The following is a 21,806-nucleotide window of genomic DNA, read 5'->3' on the forward strand; positions in this document are numbered from 1 at the left end:
TCGTTGCGGCGGGAAAAGGTCTCTTTCTCTCTTGTCGCCGGCGTCGGGAGAAAGGCTTCGCTCGAGGGCGAGAAAGAGCGAAGGAGGTGTGCGAGAGGGAAAGGCGCAAGGGCCGCAAAGGTTACCGGGGAGACGGGGGGAGAGAGAGCCACCACGCGAATGTACCGTTTTTATTTACGACCAAAGGAAGATCCAGGTCTCCTTCGACCATGCCGGCGGTCGCTTCCCGTTAATTAAATAATATTTCTCGTGAAGCCCGCGGGAAGCACCAGCGTAAAGCCTCACGATAAGAGCCGCGGGGGGAAATCGCGTCTCGACGACGGGGAAAGGGAGAAAAAGAGAGAGAGAAAGGGAGAGAGAGAAAAAAAACATGGCCCCGCTAAGAGCACTTATTGCAGTATTGAGATCGTAACTCAGAGTCCAGACCCGTCATAAACGCGCCTCGTGCGTCCGACCACTGGCCACTCTTTCTCTTTCTTCTCTTCCTCCTTTTGTCGTTTCCCTTCACCGGTACCTCCCTCCCAGTCCTCTCGATACTACCCGGGAAGATGTGTTCAACAGTCGCCCACAGACAGGGGACGACAAAAAATACAAGTGCCTGTTTGGAGTCGAAGTATAGAAAAGCTCTCTGTGTGCTTCCTTTCATTCCGTTTTGTACATACTCATACGATCGGGGAACGGCGTAATTTGCGGCTGTAGGCAAACTTTCAATCTCGCACACCTCCACTTTTCCACACTTTATATACCTTAAAACAAACAATTTTATTTTAATTAAATATATTATAAAATTTTACTTTCTTTGTCATTTTAATTTTACAAAATTAGTAACAATTTTTAATAGTTATTAAAAATAATACTGCTAGTTTACTCCATTATTTTTTGCTGCGATTTGATTTTTGATACCTATATATTAGCATAATTTATGATTGCGTTTGTAGCGCATTGCTCTGTTTATTATTTGCTGCAAATAGAGATTATGCAATTTGCTATTAATAAAAAAATTAAATCTTTGAGCTTAAAGAGGAATGTATATGTGACGTCCACGAGATGTCAATTGTCAAATTTACTCAATAAACGGATCGTATATCGTGTCACCGTGTGTTTCTTCCTCGTGCTTGAGTCTGTGTTCCGCTATTAGCGAATAGCCGTGATATGCACACGAGTGCGTAATAACGATTCGCACACGCGACGCGACGCGTACCGATGGCGATCGCGGCTTGATAATAGCGATTTACATCCCATAATCCAGCTCAAGCGTTATCGAGCTTCACGCTATCAACTTCAGATCAGGTTTTAGACATCGCGCTTGTCTGAAATAATATGGTGAATACTCTGTATTTTATCAGGCGACGGGATAACGGATCGCTTGTTCCATCTATCACGACTTATTACCATTTTACAACTTTCCCAGAGGTTGCTTCGCTTAAAATGAGAACGTCATGACGCGTCATGCAATTATTGTAATTTACACACAAACACAATATAATCGGATTTTAAAGGCACATTGTCTGACCAACATGAAGTAGATTTTCTTCAACAAAAGAAAACATGAATCTTAATTTGAATCTTATCTTAATAAAAAAAATTTATATTAACAAAACTATACAGTAGATAACTTTCCGAAAGATTTCTTGTATGAACGAACTTGTATTACAATTTTATATGCACTTGCACACACCCACACACACAAATGTACGTAAGAAATCTGATAAATAGTTAAACGGATGTATAACAATCAGTAATGAGATCTACAGTAATATACGTCGTTTCTAGGAAATAAGAAATTAACTGCAGAAAGGATTTTTTTCATCAAACCGATAATCGTCTCCCCCGTAAATCTCGCGAAATTTATAACTCATGTCAGATTTATCTGACGATGAGGCAGATAAACGATAACCAAGTAACGATTCCGATCCTATATAGGTACCTATATACGTGCTTTATAAAGTCGCGTTACCCACAAACCATTGTTTTTGTCCCGCCGGCTTTAAACCGGCTCTAAAACTGATATAAAAGGAGACTCCGAATCCGGTTATTTCAGAGGTAATAATTAATTATGCGTCATTACCTTAACGGCGGAGGGGAAGACGGGGAGCCGATCTCCGCCGCGTTCGACAACGAGCGAATTAAGATTGGATGTCGGCTCGAAAGAGCGGATATAAAACTTCAGGTATTCGCTCTTCTTTCTCCCGGCGACGTGGAAGAGAGCAGGAACGAGCGTGGCCGTTAACCCTTTAAGTGTCGGCTGTGAACTCGATCTACTCGTTAGGTTATCGCGAGCGGTCCCGACGGCACGGAGAGAACGGCGCGGAATGTGCAGCAGGTAATCGAGAGGAGAGTAGTGGAACCTGCCGGATATCGCCGGGAAAGGCGAGCGGGTTTTAGCGATGGTCGTGACTTTTGATAGAGCTTAATGTAATTCTGTATATGTATACGTCAGAGTTTCTCTCTTTCTCTTTCTTTTATCTCTATTTTATTATGTATACCTCTTTATCTCATTCGCAAACGGCGCTCGAAATCGTGCAAATAGAAGGAAGCGACGATGATTTTAAAATGCGTATAATGCCCGGGCCCCGATGCAAATTTCCATGCATTAACCGCGCGTCCACACGCGCGCGCGCGCGATCGCAATTAAGGTAATTGCACTCGTTAGAGACGAGAAGCGACGAGGCCGGCAAAAAATATTCGGAAGTTCCGCGGGATAAAAAGGGTTAATTCCTTTTCCTTAATGCCCGCGGGACGACGTTCTTTCGAGTCATGGCTTGTCCACCGATAACGATACGAGTCTTCAGGAATGCTGTCCGCGTTATGCCATTGGAATTGCGTTTTTTCTCTGTGTTTACATAGCACTGCTAGTTTTTGCGCGAGCTGGAAGTGCGTGCGCTTATACTAGTAAGGTACGTGTGCGTTTCTGATCTCTCTATACGTAATAATGCAACTCGCGTTGTCTTGACACACGTGCGCAGAAATCGGGCGTGCGTAATTGACTGTCTGTCTCATCTCTGCACGCATAAATTCCCGCGAAATGAAATGGGGGATTATCTTATCTTCATCTCTAAACTTCAACCTCCGACTGCTGCCGGCTGTACAACGACATAACTAAGGAACCTGACTCTAAAACGCACGGTGTTAAATTGCGATGTCATTCGCGTTTGAGGTCTTACTCGCAACTATACAGTAGTCTTTAAAACTGCAATTTTAATTATCGAAAGGTTTTACTCGGTGATACCGCATCTCGCAAAAATTTTTATTCAAATAAAATGATAGATGATAATTATCAATACAATTTTTATAACAGTCTGTGTTTCTTTATGACGAAGGCACGCATTAAGGGCAATAAAGTTTTTTTGGCCTCTGTTAACCCGTCATCTGGTACACGAGTTTTTATTGAACTTAATAATCAGTTAATCACTTAATAATAAAACTATCACAATAATATCGAGTAACGATCCATTTCCGATCCAGTCGTGAGTTTACTTACGTTTCTTTTTTTTTTTTTTTCATTCGTTTCGATGATTGCTACCTGTGCGCCAATTTATTTACTGAACACCCTGTATTTATTCTTCGTTCCTCGTATCTCGTCCTTATATCTCTCTCGTCTCGTCGCTCATTGCCCAGACGTCGCGACGCCGGTATATTCTCTCGTACACGAGAGAGTTTCTCGCGCGTTTCCCGCGGATGCAACGCGCGCGCACGGTGGTAGATATATAGGTATAGCTAGAGAGAACGGCTGGACCCGCGCGAATTGTGGGGATGGGACGGGCAGGAAAACGGGCGCCGCGGCCGGGACGCCAGACGCCGGGCGCCGGCTGTCCTAGACTCGGGACAACGACCGCGATGTTTGTCGGGCGAAATGGCGTAAAATGGGAACCGAGCCAGGGGATGGGGGTGACTACTGCTATACGTATTTTCGAGGTACTTCAGACAAGTGCGTCCCGTCGCGGAGAAAGAAAGGCCCGTTGTAACGGGACGGCGAGGACGAGGTAAAAGGGCGCTCCCGCTGCCAAATGTTGGCGAGGTGAGACTGGCGAGAGACGGTATTTCGATTCTCGGCGGAGAGGCAATCTCGCGATGTAGGCCACAATTACAATGGAGTGACCATTTCGTCTTGGCGACGATATACCGTCTATCGTTCTTGTATAGCGACGAGTTTCCTGCTTATCCTTTCGCAGAAATACGGCTTCTATTTTCCCACGGATGGCTCTCTCTCTCTTCTCTTTCTCCTCGTTGAACATTTCGCGTAAATTGCGCAATGAATTTTAGAAAACGATAAATAGCTTTAAATAGCTGACAGGCATTCCAAGATAATGATGGATCAGAAGTCGTGACATTCACAGTGAGCTTTCTCTAACTCCCGGATCCGCGCGATTACTCTGCGTCGTATTAAAATCGTTAATCCCAACGGTATTCGCATCATTATCAAGAAATAGGGTCAGTCAGGTAATTGTGGCGGCGAAGCAAACGCGCATCGCGATATGTCCCATAATGACGGCCAATTGACGGCTTTCATGTTTTCATGGTTTCTCAATACAATGTTAAATAAATTGCTATTTAGTAGTAGCCATTTCTACCATTCAAATAACTGGCTGGAGTTATGAAATGATTTTAGAATAAACAGCTGTTGCAGACTGGCATATCGGACAGCACCATAATTTTGTAACGACTATGAATCTGTTATTGAAAAGTATTCCGCTGTCACGATTACCCCTATTTACGCAAAACTAATCTAGTAACATACCGCGAAAAAGAAGCCGAGGAATGCTTGTACGCGTTGAATAAGTATACGTCCGGTAGCGCGCTGCGGCGATCATTCTCGGGGCGCGTTCGAGCGTCAACAGTCGAAACCGCAAATACCGCAGCCGCCGCACGCAAGTATAATTCTGCCCATTAACAGCCGCGCGGCGACGATCTCGTTACGATTTTGCATCCGAAGGGAGAAATCGAAAGCGAATCTCACGGCACCTATTTGACTCCCGATCCCGCTACCGCGGCATGCGCATATAGGATGAACGATATGTGATCGTGTGTAACGCAAGCGAGGTAGCCTGCCGTGAGAAAAGACCGGCCGCGATATAAGGGGAGAAGAAATAAAAAAGCCGCGGCGGCTCACGCCTACACGCTACGGACATCGCATCGCGAATGTGTGTATACCCATCTACCTACCTACCGTATATGCGAGCCGATCGCTATTTAGATATTCCGCGCAGACGGAGATGATCGCGCGCGTGAATAACGCGCGGCGTACGTTCCGTGCCGGTCGACAGCAAGCAGCAACGATTCGCGGAAAGATTCGCGGCCGCATCGATACCGGACTCGCGTGCCATGATCGGATGTTATCTCGATCAAATGGAGATTGCTGAGCGATACTTATTTAAGCATGCGGAAAGTTCGCCAGGTTGATCGAAACGACATTTACGGTATGAAACGATACAATCGAGCAATTGCGATATTTGGAGACACTGAACGTTGCGTCACCGTACTATTACAGTCATCAGCATCGAAGATTCGCGGCCGCATCGAGATTGACCGACATGGCTAAGCGAATTTAACATTCGTTCAGATCATAGATATTCCGTCGCGATAACGCGTGCCGCATGCCAACCGATCGACCGACGGAAAATCTGAATTTAAAAGTATAATCCACACCGTCGGATCGGACATCAGCCGGACATTCCGGTCGAACGTATGCGTTATATACGATGACGCGGCGTTTCGTGCCGCGTGTCGCCGCACGCCGCGCCGGCGGAAGAATCGCAGGCACTCGCCGATATTGACCGTCCGCGCGCATATAGGGGGATTTAAGGGCCGCACGCCGGCTGGTGGGCCGGATCGCCAGCGTAGCTAGGTAAGAGAGAGGGGTCGGGCAGTAAATTAATTACGGCTTAAAACATCGTTAGGATCCGCCGCAGCCGGCGGTGGGTTCGGTTATTAGCGCAGTACATCATATCTCCGCCGTTCCCGCCGCGACCGGCTTTCACGCGTTGCGACTTTTTCGCGCGCGTGGCTTTTGTCCTCCTCCTCGCGTAACTGCCGGACATAGGTACGTCGCATAGAGAAAAAGAGGAGAGAGAGAGAGAGAGAGAGAGAGAGAGAGAGAGAGAGAGAGAGAGAGAGAGAGAGAGTAGAATTCTACGGTGGGGAATAACGACGCCCGGATACGTGGAACTGGGAACTGTGTGGAACGGCCGCGCTCCTGTCCGCACAACATCTCATTCGGATTGCTGTCGCGCACGTTCGTCCGGTCTTAGCCGCGAAAACGGCCATTGTGCGTCCCACCGTCGAGAACGCGGAATAATCTAATAAAACACCGACATTATAGGCTTAACGGTGCTGGAACGAGCTTTACCCGTCTCGTCTATTTCCTTCCCGAATAATCATATTTTGCTTTTACGTCTAGCTTTCCTTCTTTCCCTCCTGCTTCTTCGCCTTATACACGTCCATCTGTTTATTTTCATTACCGTTATATTTCGCAATTTTTGTCACATTTAATATATATAAAATTATCTTCTTACATATTGAAAAATTCCTGTAAAATATGAGATAAATTAAAAATCAAATTTAGAAGAGTGGTTAATTTAGCAGCATAATTTTGATGACTTTTTTTAAAATTACTGTTAATCTGCCAAGAAACATTTCAGCATAACAGAATATGTAATTTGTAATTTAAAAGAAAGACTCAATACAGTTAAATTTAACACTTTAATTACAATTTTACATTTAAATATTTTTTGTACATTTATTTCTACTTTATATAGACAGATCTGTTTATTAAAATAGTCGCCTATATAAGTGCTACGCACTTATAATTTTCTCCGGTCTCTTTGAATCAGTCTGTATACGCGCGTATTATCTGTGATCTCTCTCGATGAAGTGACAAGTCTCTCGCGAAGCAAGGAAGACGATAAAAATTTGCTCGCGCCGGGCTTCTCCATCCTGTCCGACTACTTACTACTCGTGCGTCCCACGCGTTTCGATCGTCGACGTGAGCGGCCGCGCGCGCCCCCGAGGGGACGCAAAATTGTAAAATATCGGCGAACGACCTGCGGCAATTGCGGAGATATCGGCAAGCCGACGGTGCGTAAAGATTTTACAAAAATCGCGGGCCGTTTGGCTCAGTCGCGGCGATTAAGCCCGACGTATAATTGGCGGCTTAACGTCGCCATACGCATCCGCACAATTTTCCGCACCCACGCGTCCCGCGCTTTGAACACTCGCGCTCGGAAGGTCGGCGAGTTTAAGCTACCGCACAATGGAAAAGGGATTATCCCTTTTGCGGCTGTACTCTAACTCCCCCCGTGCGTCATGAATGATGTATAATAATGCTTCCAATTGACGGTAAATTCAACGTTAAAGAGCATCGAAGATGACCGCACGGTCAGATGCGCGGTTGCGATAATCGTGCTGGATGAAAAACTTGATTGTTATTGCTGACAAATTGTCTGCTTTTATACTTAACGAGAAAAGCGATCCGAATATCATTTCCGGGAATTCTCGACTCTTACACACATATATTTGTGGTTTGATGGTGAAAATGAATGAACATATCTCGTTCTGTTCTGTCTGTTTTAATGATCTATGGCTCGTAAAGTTTGCTGCTGTGAGAGAGCTTATTTTAGTTTTTCTTAAATGTCGACAGTTAAAAAATGAAAAAGATGATTCATTGCTCGTGTTCAGATGATCGATGTTGTTCTTATATTTTTCCTATCATAATTTTTATTATACTAATAAGCAGGATAAAATTTAATATTGCAGCTCGGAAGAAATTGTATATTTTACTATTACATATCATCAATCTTTTACTTTGACTTTACATTTCCTGCGACTCGGAAATTCACTATCGAGAAAAAACTTTATATATTTCGTTCCTGCGTGGAATAAACGCTCTGTCCTCCAAACAGTAATGCACTTAAGCGGCTGCTTTCTTGCATTTACGAAATTACGGTTGTTACGTTGTCGCAAGCATTAACTGCGTTCCATGACATAAATTCAACCTGCTTGTTTTTCTCTCGAAAGTCGAGTGGCCAAGTTGAAAGTAGAGCGCAACGGGGCGCCGTGACCTGGCGCTCGGTTGCGTTGCTGTAATGCTTTATTATATGCTCCTGTTTTGCCGAAAGTAGCAACACTCGGTGCATGGGAAGAACAACGTCGGCGTTCGACAGAAAAACCGGTCGATTTTGGACTTCCAACGAACGCGATCGTATACGCGTACATTCACGACGCAATCGGGTCGGCTTTCACTTACTTAAGTGCTCACGGTTTACGTTAAGCGGATTACCGTGCGAGCACATCATCGTGATAAAACATGCGGATTGTTATTCGCGTGGGAAAAAATTAACGGAGACGTATCGAGATCAATCGGTCGGATTCCTTCCCGGGGCCGTCTAACCTTCTAGCTTTTCATTAACGCACTCTATTTACCACGAACTTACCTCGTGGAAAAGTAGCGGTAAGAGATTCGCACGATTTCTCTCGGTAGTCCCAATTTTCTAGTAACCCTGCATACTCTTCGTAATTGTCCATTGTATATTTTTATAAGATCTTCTTTGGTCACTTTAATGTTTTTAAATCTCGTCTTTCTACTTTTTTTATTTTATCTCACGTGCTCTGTGTCATTACATAAAGAAACTTATATGCCTCTCTTCTTTTGTAACTATAAAAAGAAACAAGTAATTTTGCATACGTAAAATACATATATATATTTTTATAATTTTAAAATGTATTGTACTTTAATAAAATACATGATAAAATTATAAAAATATATATTTTACGTACAAGAAATACAGATAACACAGAAGAGAATGAGATAAAAACCGGTTTGCTGTTTTGCATGAGCATCGAACGTCAAATTCATGACGAAAGTAAAATTGCAATTCTTATTAAGAAAATTAATATAACTGTGAACTACACGAAAATTTCCTCTCCCGAGATTCTACCGTTACATTATTCTAGATACTTTATCACTCTTTAAAATAAAGTGGTATATGATACGGGCTCGCATGACCCGTGCATGCGTTAGTTATCTTCTTGCATAATTCGATGTCTCCTTTCTGCATCACGGAGCCCGATAAAAATTCGGACAAGATGGAACGCGACGCGCTAAGTGAGCAGGAGTGAAAGGGGTGACGTGCGCGGGGATCGAGAGGTGCATCGCGAAAAAATCGCTGTGAGATCGGATGCCCCGCTCGAAAGAGGATGAAGAGGAGGAGGATGAGAAGACGAAGGCAGCGGGGTATTTTGCTCTGGTTTTTTTGCCGCGCACGAAGACACGAAGGATCGACAAGTGCGGCCGTATATACGTGGTACGCGATAACGATCGATCGCGACGGCCTTATATCTCGTTTCTTCCGTCTCGTCTCGCGCCAGGTCTTCGCCTGCGCGAGGTCCTCGATCCTTCGCGCAAACGATATCGAATTTCATGTGTGTACCTAGGAATGCGGGACCGCGCCGCGCGTAACTCTATACGTCGGTCACGCACGGAGGATTCGATCGCGTTGCAGGATTGGACCGGGAGCGTGCGTTTCGTATTATGCGCGCGTACCGCAAGGATGATCGAAGACGGATTTACGAAGCGGATGAATCTCCATCGCCGGTAACAAGCTTCATATCCGGCCGCTACACGAGTAGACTTCTTGAGCTTCCTTGAGAAAGCGAGGGAAAACATTGAAAGTCCCTGAAATCACAGTTGCCTTTTTCCCTGACACGCGATCCAATTTTCAGCTTATCGGAAAATTATATGCAACATTTTTTGAAATTAGATTAATAAATAAATAATTGCTTGTACTATATATGAAAGATGTACCATACATCAAAATCATAAATCAAATTTTACAACAACATATCAAACTGGATATGATAAAATAGTTATCGAAAAAAATACTACGTAATAAATTGACAATTAAAATTACGATTTTATTAAGAAATGCAAGATGTAGGATTAAATTAAATTTTGTGAGTCCTAAAAAATTTATTACAATAAGATTGTATCGCGCGCGTGTTACAATAGTGGCGAGTGCAGAACTGCGAGATAGTCTGGAGAACGAGTCTGCCCTTGGCTTCGTTGTGCATTTTTACTGTATTGTAACTTGGACGCTGGATGCGCATCGCGGTCTTGCAACGATGCATGTACGCTGGATAGAGAGCTCGGACGATCGCTTCGCCCGTACCTATTCTCTTCTTATGCATTCTGCAGGCATACGTTTGCGAAGAAAGGCACGCCGCGATACGCTATGAAAATTATCAATCGATGAAAAAGCCAAGCCGCTGCAAACATCCGGTTGAAAGCCATCTTCGTTTGGAATTCAGTTTGCCTCGTGTTAAATCTCTTCACGATCCGTTTGTGTTGATATATGTTAAACTTGTTTATCACTATTAGTATCAAGCTCATTCTATTCAATTTCGCAAATAATATAATAATAATATCATAATGTCATTTTTTTCTTTATTATATAAAGGATTCAGTACAGAGAAATGAACGAAATCTGTGGGGAACCATTTAACAAAAGACGTTTAAGTTAAAGACTCGTCTTATATTTGCGGACATTGCGTTCAGAGATTCAGAAAAGTTCTAAAAACTCGCCCTTCGATCGCATTTGCTCCAGGTCCTTTCAAAGCTCGTTTTTTACGTCGGATAATTTTGAGGGTGGCGATCGAGCCGTGACCCATCGCGAGGGAAAAGTCGTCTTGAAGAAGGATCGTGGCATCGCACGATTCCATTTCGGTCACATTACTTTTCGCGCTCCTCGCGTTTTTCGCCTCGCTCCGGTAGCCACCTCTTGTTTTACACGCCGAAAGTCTCAAGTTCTATCGGCGCCTCATTGTCGCGAATACATATTTGTTTATTTCATATATTTATGAGAAGATTTTTAGTACATACTAAATACGCTATTTTTTTTTTTAAATATAAATTACAATATGTTCAATTATTTTTTATATAGACAAAGGATTTTGTAACGAAGAATTGTTAAATAATTACGGTACTTTTCTCGCCGCATATACAATTTTGATAAATCCGAAATTAGCAGGAGAGAGTTATCGTACTCTGAAATCTTAGCAGTGAATCACCGGAAAAGACCACTTTTTACGGTAAATTACCCTGATCCTGGTCATTACAACAATCCCTGTGTTTCTCTCGCTCGCGAGCCACGTTTTGCACGTATTAAAATGCGAACTGTGCTTCCTCCAGCGCGGTAAATGCTTCGACTTACAAAGTGAAGTGGTATTTCCTCGGAAGTCGGCCTCTATCTCTCTTTCGTCCGCGCGCCCCGCGCGAGAGCACCGATTTTACAAGCCGAACTGTTTTACAGAGAACACATAGTACGCGTCTCTCGGCGTTGGTAGAATGCGGTTAAATCCATTCGCGTGAGCATTTAGCGCGGAAATCGTGCTTCCTTTTTTTCGCAGTAAAATTAAAGTGCCCATTACCGTTGCCGATTGCCGTGTCATTTCGCGAGGCAGCGCATACGCGATACAAACGAACAGTCTCGTCGGGCTAGATGAATGGGACGGTCAAGAGAGGAAAGTCGTTTGTCGGGAGGAGGAACAGGTGTGGAAGAAGGAGGAGGAGGATGAGGCGCAAGGAAGCAGGAGGCGGTGCGTCAGAGCCACGCACGGCGTCGATGTGTGTTATTGTGTCGTATTAATTATGAGCGACGTAAGGCGGCGATTAAGCCGGCAGAAACCAGAGGCGACGATTTAGCCGATGTATTCGCACGCGCGCGTTTGTTAAGATTGAGCGATAACGACATTCCTCCGGCGCGATAATATATCGCGTTTTATTAGTTGCTCCTAAAAAGGCCGCGCGATCGTTTATATACGTCGCGTTAATTTTACGACCTCTTTAAAAAAATTAAAAATATCGAAAGAAAAATATCGTCCTGAGCTGATTGACTTTTTCAACTGTAAAAATAAAAAATGCATCACAGGAATGTCTTATTGTTAGATATCTAAGAAAAAATGGTATTCTACAGTTACGTATTCAGATTCATATTCAGGTTCAATTCCTTTCCCGGAATGACGTATAATGATCGCGTCCTTATGAGGAAGATAATTCCAGAGGATCGAAAGTTATACGACGAGATAAATCAGTATGAAGACTCGCATCCCGCCCTGTGTCGAGAATGCACGTTCGTCGATAAATTTGTATTAATTCGGATAAGAATGAAGCGGCCATCCCAGCGATTTATTCATAAACACTCTCTTGCTCGCTCGCACGATCGGGGAAGAGGTGGGAGTGTAAGGTGGATCGTAATCTACGCCTCCGCCGGTGCGCAAAATCGTTTCTCGATGTTCCTTTCTACGGAGGATACCTCCGCTTGAAGACGATGCGATCGGTCGCGTGCGCGAATCTCGCACTATCGTTCGCGCGCACCGCAGATCATCATCGACCCGTTAGTTCCTTTCCGCCCTGCTCGGATACTACCTCGCTTCCGCTCTCCTCCTACGTGGATACACTTCCCCTTCGTTCCACTCTGCGACACTCTTTCCTCCTCTTTCGTATCTCAGCGCACGAATTCCCACCGGTTTTTCTTCGACTCCGACTCGAGGGGGGAAGAGGGTGTATACGCGGGCAAAAGGACGGTGGGTTCGACTGATTCGAAGCGGAAAGTGAGTTTCTTTCCACGGGAGTTCACGTTTCTCCCTTTGCTACCCTTTTTTTCTTCCTTTTTCACGCGCCGTGCGAAAGTACGATGCCATAGGCGCAGCATGTTTCATATAAACTTTGCACTCGATTCTGTGTATCCGAGAGATTATTCCTTTTCGTGTAGCTATTTATATAGATACATATATATGCGTGTTTTTTTTTTACAGTGTAATCTGAATCTGTATTTAACTTCATTACCTATTTTTCGTCGAATCTTATCTTATTATCTATATCTATGCCTGCTTACTTTTTAATGCCTATACGTCACAATTAGACATATTGACACACATTGCTTCTCTATATATCTTCATCTACATACTTGTATTTCTTCAGGATATACATATATTTAGAGGTATCGGAAATAAAATACGCCTATGAAGCGGAAACGCACGTGTATGTCTCCAGGCACGCCGCCCGGAGGCGGCACTCAGCCTTCGGGATAAGTTCGTTAGGGACTACCAGCCGCTGTCTTCTCCTTCAAGACACTTTCGAAGGATGGAGGGTCTTTCGGAACTTGGCAAGACCTCGGCCCCGAACTCCGCGCTCTTCTCTTCTCGACCGCCTGTTGTCTAATTTCCAGTTCTTCGACGGCCGCTTAATTTCGAAAATTTACGAGTTCTCGCTTCTCCTTCGTCACACGTAAAGGATGTGGTGCGGAGTAATGAGGCATAATTAATGCGATCTTCAACGCGTCGAACACACGTTAGATGTTAATCTCGAATTGTTAATTACTATGTTAACCACCAGCGATTAAATCGCTGGTATTTGTCTTATTTTAGTTAGTCACATGAACGTTAAGTTAATTTTATATGTAAAACTGAATCCCACATATATTTCCTCTACACTTTTTTATTCTTCAAATCTTTAACTCCTTCTGAAGTTTTGATGTGATAAATTGATGGTCGACTAAAGCATAAATATTGTGTGTATTTATGGTCGTGTATAGATTCGTGTTATCTTGTAAAGGGCATATTTTTTCCCTTCAATTTTAATTACGTTTGACAAATGAAACGAACCTACCTTTGGTCCCACATGCATACACCAGCCGAATTGTATATCCAAACGACTGCGATTAGGTGGAACTTGATTTATTATAGCATCTCAATTTTTATCTTTTATCTTTATCTAGTCGTAAATGATTTATTCTCGATACTTTTCTCTTTCGCTGCAACAAAGCAAAAGCGTATTCGTTTTTTACTCTTCTACGAAGGGTAAGCCAAACGAATTAATTTAGGTGCGCTTGCGCGTTTTAAGAGAAAATGCGGCTCTCGATCGACACGCGATCAGTCGACACGAGAGGCAACGATCAGTGTAGCGGGATGAATCGACACTTAGGTTACTTGCATCTTACGTTCTTGCTGCTTTCTCTCTCTCTCTCTCTCTCTCTCTCTCTCTCTCTCTCTCTCTCTCTCTTCCCCTCTCGATACAGCCGTCCACAGGGATGACGACTCGTCAAGCAAAAAACGTGGCCGGTCAAGCGACCAGTTCTGTGCCGGCATCGGCCTGGAACAACTTTGCTTCTGAGATCGCACGACTTGAAGAATTCCGATTCCCATCAGGAACGTCGTGTCCAGGAAATAAGCGTTAAATCAATCGCAACGCCGTGACCGATGAGCAACAAATTCTAATTTACTAAATAACTTTTAGATGATCATATATCATTGACTACGATTTAGATCGGTATAGTTACATTAATTTTTCATCTGTGCTCTTTGCAGGAGCAAAGTTTTTAAGTTTTCTCAGTGGAAGAAAAGAGTAACTAAAATGAATATTAAGTAGATAGCATTTTTTCGCATGACAGTTAACACATTAAAATGTGCATTCTTCGTTTCAATGCAAATTGTTGCGATAAGTACAACACGTTAACATAATTTTGAATCCGGTCGTGTGAAATACGGTCGGAATCAGGGACACAAGCCGGCAGCAAAAGGCTCAATTAGGACGCTGTCGAATCGTTTTTGAATGCCGTCACTCGCTACGCACTTTCGCGATTGTCCGCGCGAAAAGTTGGCCAAGGACCGCAGACTCGCCCGTGGCCTTCGACGAAGTTCCGGCACGCATCGATTTACGGATCGTGCGGTCTCACTGGAGAAGGATATCGTTTCGTCGCGCCGGAAAAACGCGCGAACGGCTCGTAAATCCGCCGCCACGTTTGATTTGAATTCCTCCTCGCGAGTTGCGTGATAGCCTGATGCGGCCAATAACTGTCCGCGTCATACGTGCTTATAGCTTGCGCTCATGCCCACGCGGTAAATAAACGTACTCAGGATTGTCTATGTCCCCTTTGAATCGACCGTTTCGTCCCATGCACGTCCGTTTTCATCCCAGCCCCCTGAACTTCTCGTAGCCGATCGATCGTCCGAGGCAATCGACTCTCGACGAGGAGGAGCGAGCATGGATACGCACCGCTGCGATTTACGAGTCACCGGCTTAAATCTCATCCCCCGCTGATCCTCCTCTTTCAGGTAGCTTCTTACTTAGGCCCGGCCCTCCGCTCTTCGCTTGAATCTCCGTTACGGAGAGAAATCGTGGAGGAGAAGAAAATAGGGAGGGGAGGAGAGAGAGAGAGAGGGCGAAAAGAATCGGGGGGTTAGTTGTCGCACCTTGTCGTCGGCGTGGTGCGGCTTGGGGAAAACCCCCTAACGATAAACCCTCTCATCGGCGACGAGCTTATCGCCTCGAATTATCCGGAAAGCCGCGCGCGCATCTTCAAGAACGCAGGGAAGAACAAGCGAACATCGCCGAGCACGAAGAAGCGGTTACAACCCGCGGAGAAAGATACCGGTTACGATATATAGGACGGCATTCTCGGTGGGACGACGTCGAATCGTCTAGGGACCGATCTATCCGCGGATTGAAACCTAGGGATTGATCAGTCCGATCGTAAGTTATTCGAGGGCGTCAACAAATTGACTATAACAAACTAATATAGGGGTTGAGATTAATAATATTGTTAATGTGTGAATATTTATAATTTACTATTATATATAGATATCAAAAAAAGAAATGTAATTTTTTAATAACAAGAAAGAAGAAGACGCGGAGGCAGAAGATAATTATAATCAATTATAATTATTATTTTTGAAAATTATAATTTCCATGCAAACATGTGAAAATAATTGCTTATTTACGGCAACGGAAACTTAATGCATTTACAATTAACGCATTTTACAAGACCTTCCTACTTTATGAATTTTAGGCATAAAATTTATAATTCTAACGTTCAAAACATTCTAACGATAAAGCATTAGAAAGTGATTATACAACTCTATGATCTCTTAGTATCGGCGTGTGAAGTTCTATTCTTCAAAGGGTTGACTCTCAATGCCATAACTTTATTACATATCTAATAGTTATTAAAAATTACCTTGCGTATTAAATACGAAGAAACATCCATCATATTTTTTTACCTCCACGCGACGTATCATCTCGTGATTAAAACACACGTTCGGCTGATGAAACGCAATGTGATGAAACGAGGGTTCGTCGCGAATATACGCCTCCGTCGTTTAATTATGCGCCGTAATATAAATCGCGTAAAGGACAGGCAATCGTAAAACTGTGCGGTGGTTGTGCCATCAATTTTTGTTTAACGCGATAACGCAGACATCAGACTGATCGTTATTGTATATTAGTAGACGCAAAGTAGATATCGTCTATCCATAAATAGTCAAACCCGTCCGATGCTTTTAAAATTATTTTTATGCTGATAACATAAAATACCATTTATAAGTCCACTATAGATATTGGATCGAAATCGCGAGGAGAGGAAACGAAAGCTACTCATCCGTAAAAAGATGCCGGCATAGATACGAGACGACTTTCTCGTTGTGAAGTCGACAGGTTGTTTTACGTCAGCGCGGCCATTCAGTAGACAATTTTCGAGCCGGTTACGAGGATTTCTTTTAACGTCCGACTTTTATGACGCTTCTTCGACGAAATTCTCGTGAGATGCGCTCGATAGTACCAGAAAAATGCCATAGATAATGTCACATTTTGAATCCTAAAGCTGTCGTTTAAAAAGCCATTTATAATGGTATAGCCACGAGCAGTGGTATAGTTTAGTATAAAAAGTAATATTTTTATGGTGTCAACACGAAGTGTTGATCAGTGTTAGTAAATACGTATTATCAATTTGAAATGTATAATCAAATTGATTTTTAATTTTAAATTAATTCATCTTATCAAAAGATTGAATCTAATTTAGCATTAAATAAACAAAACAAGGCAAATGAGAGCTCGTTCGCGACGATGGACGGGCGACGTTCGCGACAGACACTAATTTAGCATGGATTTTTAGTTGCCAAGATTAAGCATCTTAATAACAAAATCCATAAAATGGTTGTCAAGTTGTGTTAGAATAAAAAAATGAGATTTTTTGTGTATATTTATACTTGTGAGGTTTTTAATTTAAAAAATGGTTTTAATTTGTGACATTAAATGATTTTTAATCATAAACTCTATAGACGCTTAAATTTCAAAATAATTATTGCCCATTATCCAATGAATAAGAAATATCTGGTTTCGAGATTATCCTGCTTTGTTGCGGCAAACGACTTTGTTCACGTTGTTCGCGTTCATCCGGTGAGCGTTTCTTCGGCGCAACTTCGCAGATTCGTTCATTCATTTTTTCGCGTCGACCGGCCGAGAGAGCGGCTCGCTTCGACAATTTATCGCCAATAATAACGCAGCCGGCAGTCGCTCGCGCTCGTCAAAACTTTCTTACCCGATGGGCATACATATATCATGACGGGGCACACGGCTGGGTCCCGCTGTCTCGTCCCGTGCCGTCCCGAGGGCGGCCAAGTTTTCCGTTTAATAAGTCGCTGCAATTTTTCACCCTTCTCCACAAGAAAGGGGCCCCTAGCGCGTTCTTGCGCTTTCGAGGGTTCGGGATCTCCTCCTTTCGAGAGGGAGAGCAAGAGTGAGAGTGGGGCCCCTCTTCTCACGGACCAAAGGAAGGGTCGAGCCGACTTTTCCCGTCAAACTCGCGTTAAACTCGTCCCCGTATATTATGGCAACGCGCAACGTTCCGCACAGCAACGATTATGACTTTAGTCGTGATAATTCGATAATAACGCTGGATTCGCTTCGATCGGCTGAGAGAACTTTCGGTATTCTTCACAGGGCGGAGATTGGACGGCCGTTTATTTACACCGTGTGCAAATAATTGCTGAGATAAATATAAAATAAAATGAGTGAGTTTAATCCTTAAAATATAACTGATAAGTAAATTTTAAATCTAAATTAAAACTCTTCCTTTTAAATTTAAATCAATTTAACATTTCTCTGGCAATTGTGTAGAAACTTTAATGAAAAATTTATATGTGATATAGAAGAATGTAATCGTATTTCCGATAAGTTTATTATCAGTTCATAGATAATATATAATTTATCAGGTTTTAAATATAGATATTTGTGATCAATGTACAAGATGAATTCACGATATTTTAAAATTTTTAGGATAAAATTGATTTTCAATTTGAAGCGTTTTAATTCCGGTAACTAAAATCTTTTGACGTATAGTGTACTATTTTTGTTCAACTTTTCGAATTTTAAAGTTATATTTGGACATTTTACTGCGAGTACCCGCTCGGATTCTTTTTTATCGGAGAAAATAAATGTTGCGATCATCGAGTTTGGATCTTTTTCACCGGAGGAAAGCGATATCGGGAAATGGAGACGTTAATGGAATCGAAGCCGACTTAAAACCTTTGTGGAAATGTCGGCAAGCCCTCTTGACGTTCATATTTAATGGTTTAGGGCCTTGATAAAATTCAAAGCGCGTCACAGTGTTTCTTTCGTTTTTCTAGACCATTATGGACCATAAGAAAAATGTTGTTTTGCAAAGATAAAAAAATTCACATTTATTTTATTTGTATTCTTGCAAAAAACTTATTATTTATCAATTCAAATTTGTTTAAAATTAGAAACGTTGCAATTAAAATTAAATAAATTAGTTTACTTAAGAAGCAATATAAATTGTTCTAATTATGATATGTTTTTCTTTGCGAGATATTTTATAAGACATTTAAACATTCTCATATATTTTTTAAAACGCTTTGCATTTCACAACATTTTCTTCAATTTTTTGGACTTTAATTTAATTTATGTTATTTCTCAAACAAGCGTTTATATAACTATACACTCTCTCTCTCTCTCTCTCTCTCTCTCTCTCTGCGTTCAGTCGGCCATATACTAAAGCAGAAAAATACAAACATGTGCATACAATAGTCTCGTTATAAGTAAAAGGCTTGTATCGCCGAGCCACTTCACCCAAAGTAAAGGGTTAATATAGTTTCAGCGTGACGAAATTCTATTCGTTTGTCTGGGTCTTCACAATGGAGTCTTTTGTTCGGCAGAACCGTCAAACAAGAACTCATCGAAATTTGGCAAACCTTTACAAACGTTGTTACCGCGCGTAAAACATCAGTTAAATATTCGAGGAAAAGAAAATTTATTCATACTTTAGAGTCTAAGTTCTTTCGGGGAGTGTATAAAGAGAAGAAAGAGAGAGAATATTATTTTTGAATGCTGTTGACTGTATGCAGAACCGCATTATTTAATATTACTGAAGACAAATGAAATAAATATAAATTTTGTGAGCAGAGGAGAATGATGAAATAACAAAACCGGTATAATCTAATATACATATAAATTTCTTCCAGAAAGAGAGAAAAAAATTGTTGGTTATATTTTTTAATGCTCTTCTTGATAAGCAAGTTGAAAAAGATTATTATTTAAATTTTCAAATATTAAACAGCTTATTGGTTAAACTTCAAATAAAAAACACGTATTTTATTAGAATAAGATTTACCTTTCAAATTAATACACATGGACAAATACATTGTACACTACATTACACGTGTCCAAACAATTTTGTTGTGAAAAGATATTTTGATAAACCGGATGAGGAATCTATTATTAAAATATATTATCCGGTGGGTGTGTCTAGAATATCTTGTATACTTTCTATCTACTAATTAATAGACATTTATATACATTAGTGATCGATCAATCACTGATCCGTCTACTCTGTGAACAAGATAAAGACAGAGGAAGAGAAAGGAAAGTAGACGCGCGTGTAAATCGATCATATCCGAGACAAGCAGACAGGATAAAGATGGAGGGGGCGGAACGCGGCGAGTGCAAGAGTGATTGAAACCCCGGCGTGTGGCCTCTCATAAATACCGGTGTTTCGTGAAATGCAAAAACACGCGCAACAATCCAGTGGGGAGAGAGAGAGAATGGGAGAAAGAGAGGAACGCGGGGCACGTGCGTGCGAATCGATCGTTCGCGAGAGACAGACGGATGAGATATAGAGACACAGAGGGATGGGACTCGGCGCTAAATTAAAGGGCGTCGCGGCGGACGCGAAGGCGGATGTGCCTCGAGAGTAAAACAGAATGGCGCGAGGGGGGTTGAGAGATAGGTGGCTGACTCCCTGTGCGAGATAGGTGAGAGGAAGGGCGAGGGGTGGTTCCGCGGATCAAAGCGCGCGGCTCTGTTCTCGGCTGACGGCGATAGAGATGGAAAGCGAGATTCGCGGTGAATTTCAATGTGTTGCGCGATTCGTGCTCGGAAAGCCATTTTCGGGGCCCGGTGGAACGAGACGATGGGGGTCGGCGCAGGGATCGAGGTCGACGGCGAGCTCGACGAGCTAGCGGAAATTCGCAGGGCTAGTTGTTGTGCGAGTATTCTTTATTATTTGTCTGTTCCAATTATTTTACTATCAGGCAAAGTTTATTTTTGCAATATACATATACATGTATATTCAATAAATAACTTACCCAATCAAATATAGTGAAAAAGATATAGATAAAAAAATAGATTACTGTCAGAAGTGGCAGTTAGAGTTGTCACGTATGTACAGTTCTTATCTTTATTCTTTGATTTTTTGTGTAATTTCGGTTTACTTATAGTTGAGAATTTTGTGAACAAATCTTATGTATTAATATTGTGCGAATTACTGTCGTCGTCACTTTTAAATGTCATGTCTCAAACGTTTTCATAAATACTGATTGATATATTTTTCGAAATATACATGATAAGATACAATATAGATATACAATTTTAAATTGTAAGTGACGAAATCATAGCATGCAAATTGCATTTTTTTGCGCGTCGCGTATGTGTAATGAAATTTAGGAGGGCGACGGGGGCTTAACTAGATATATCCGCGCGCGCGGTGTTTAAATTTACTCCGGCATTTATTGCGTGCATTAACATGGACGACGGTGGATGCAAGGTGGTAGTAAAGAGAACTATGGATGGAGGCATTGCGTTGTGGCGGGGCGAGAGTCGCGCGACTAATAGCGGTATCTAATTACCGTGGCGTTGATGTCGATTAATTCAAGTGGGACGTACTCAACGGTATAACCTTTCTTGCCGTCTTTCTCGAGTAAACGTTTTCTCCCAAACAATGTCATCTATCCGCGAGTTTAAGTACTCGATGTGGTAATTAACTACAAGTTTATATAAAACAATATGATACTTTAGTTAGCCTGTGTTAAGAATGGTATTAGAATTATACGAAAATTTTGTTAAAATTTTGCAGCGCATTATTTCGTATCTGCATCTTGTCATATTTTTCTTAAAAATAAGCCTTGACCTACGCGCACTTCAAATTTTTACAATAGGCTGGCTCGTCTAGTAGTTTATAAATTTTGCGAGTTTAATTTAAAAAGGCAGAGTGTATTACTTACGTATTTACTCAACCATTATGTTTAACTTGTTTTCGCAACTTTTGTCGATTATTTTATTTATCTCTACCAAGACCGCGCTCATTTAATCATAAATTCGCGATGACGACCCGAGAAGATCGTACGTCGGCACCACGATCGTTCCCCAAATCCGGACGGTATATCGCGACTATACGAGCCCGCTATTTCGCGCGCGCTAGACGCGCGGCAGTTTCTTAAGGTAGCTCGCTCGCGCGACGCCGAATCTCAGGCACAATCCCCCTCCCTTCTCCACCGTGCGATTTACCATAAGAATGGTCCCCATTATCCCGTAGATCCGCGCCAGGAGATATTCCAAGTCGAGAATGGCCGGAGCCGGGCTAAGGGGCTGGTGACAGATGCTCTGTATGCAAATTCTCGCGAGCACCACCCGTGAAAACCCCATAACACGCCATCCTCCGGCCGATTCTACTCACCCATTTCCC

At 42.4% G+C, this 21,806-nt stretch overlaps 1 protein-coding gene across 1 annotated transcript in view; it reads left to right on the forward strand.

Annotated features, from left to right (window-relative positions):
* Positions 1-21,806, forward strand: part of LOC143902614 (uncharacterized) — a 106,597-nt gene that overhangs the window by 23,216 nt on the left and 61,575 nt on the right. The window lies entirely within an intron of this gene.

The sequence above is a fragment of the Temnothorax americanus genome, unplaced genomic scaffold, assembly GCF_048541705.1.
Source record: "Temnothorax americanus isolate GAGA-0224 unplaced genomic scaffold, ASM4854170v1 Scaffold4, whole genome shotgun sequence".
Lineage (NCBI taxonomy): Eukaryota > Metazoa > Arthropoda > Insecta > Hymenoptera > Formicidae > Temnothorax > Temnothorax americanus.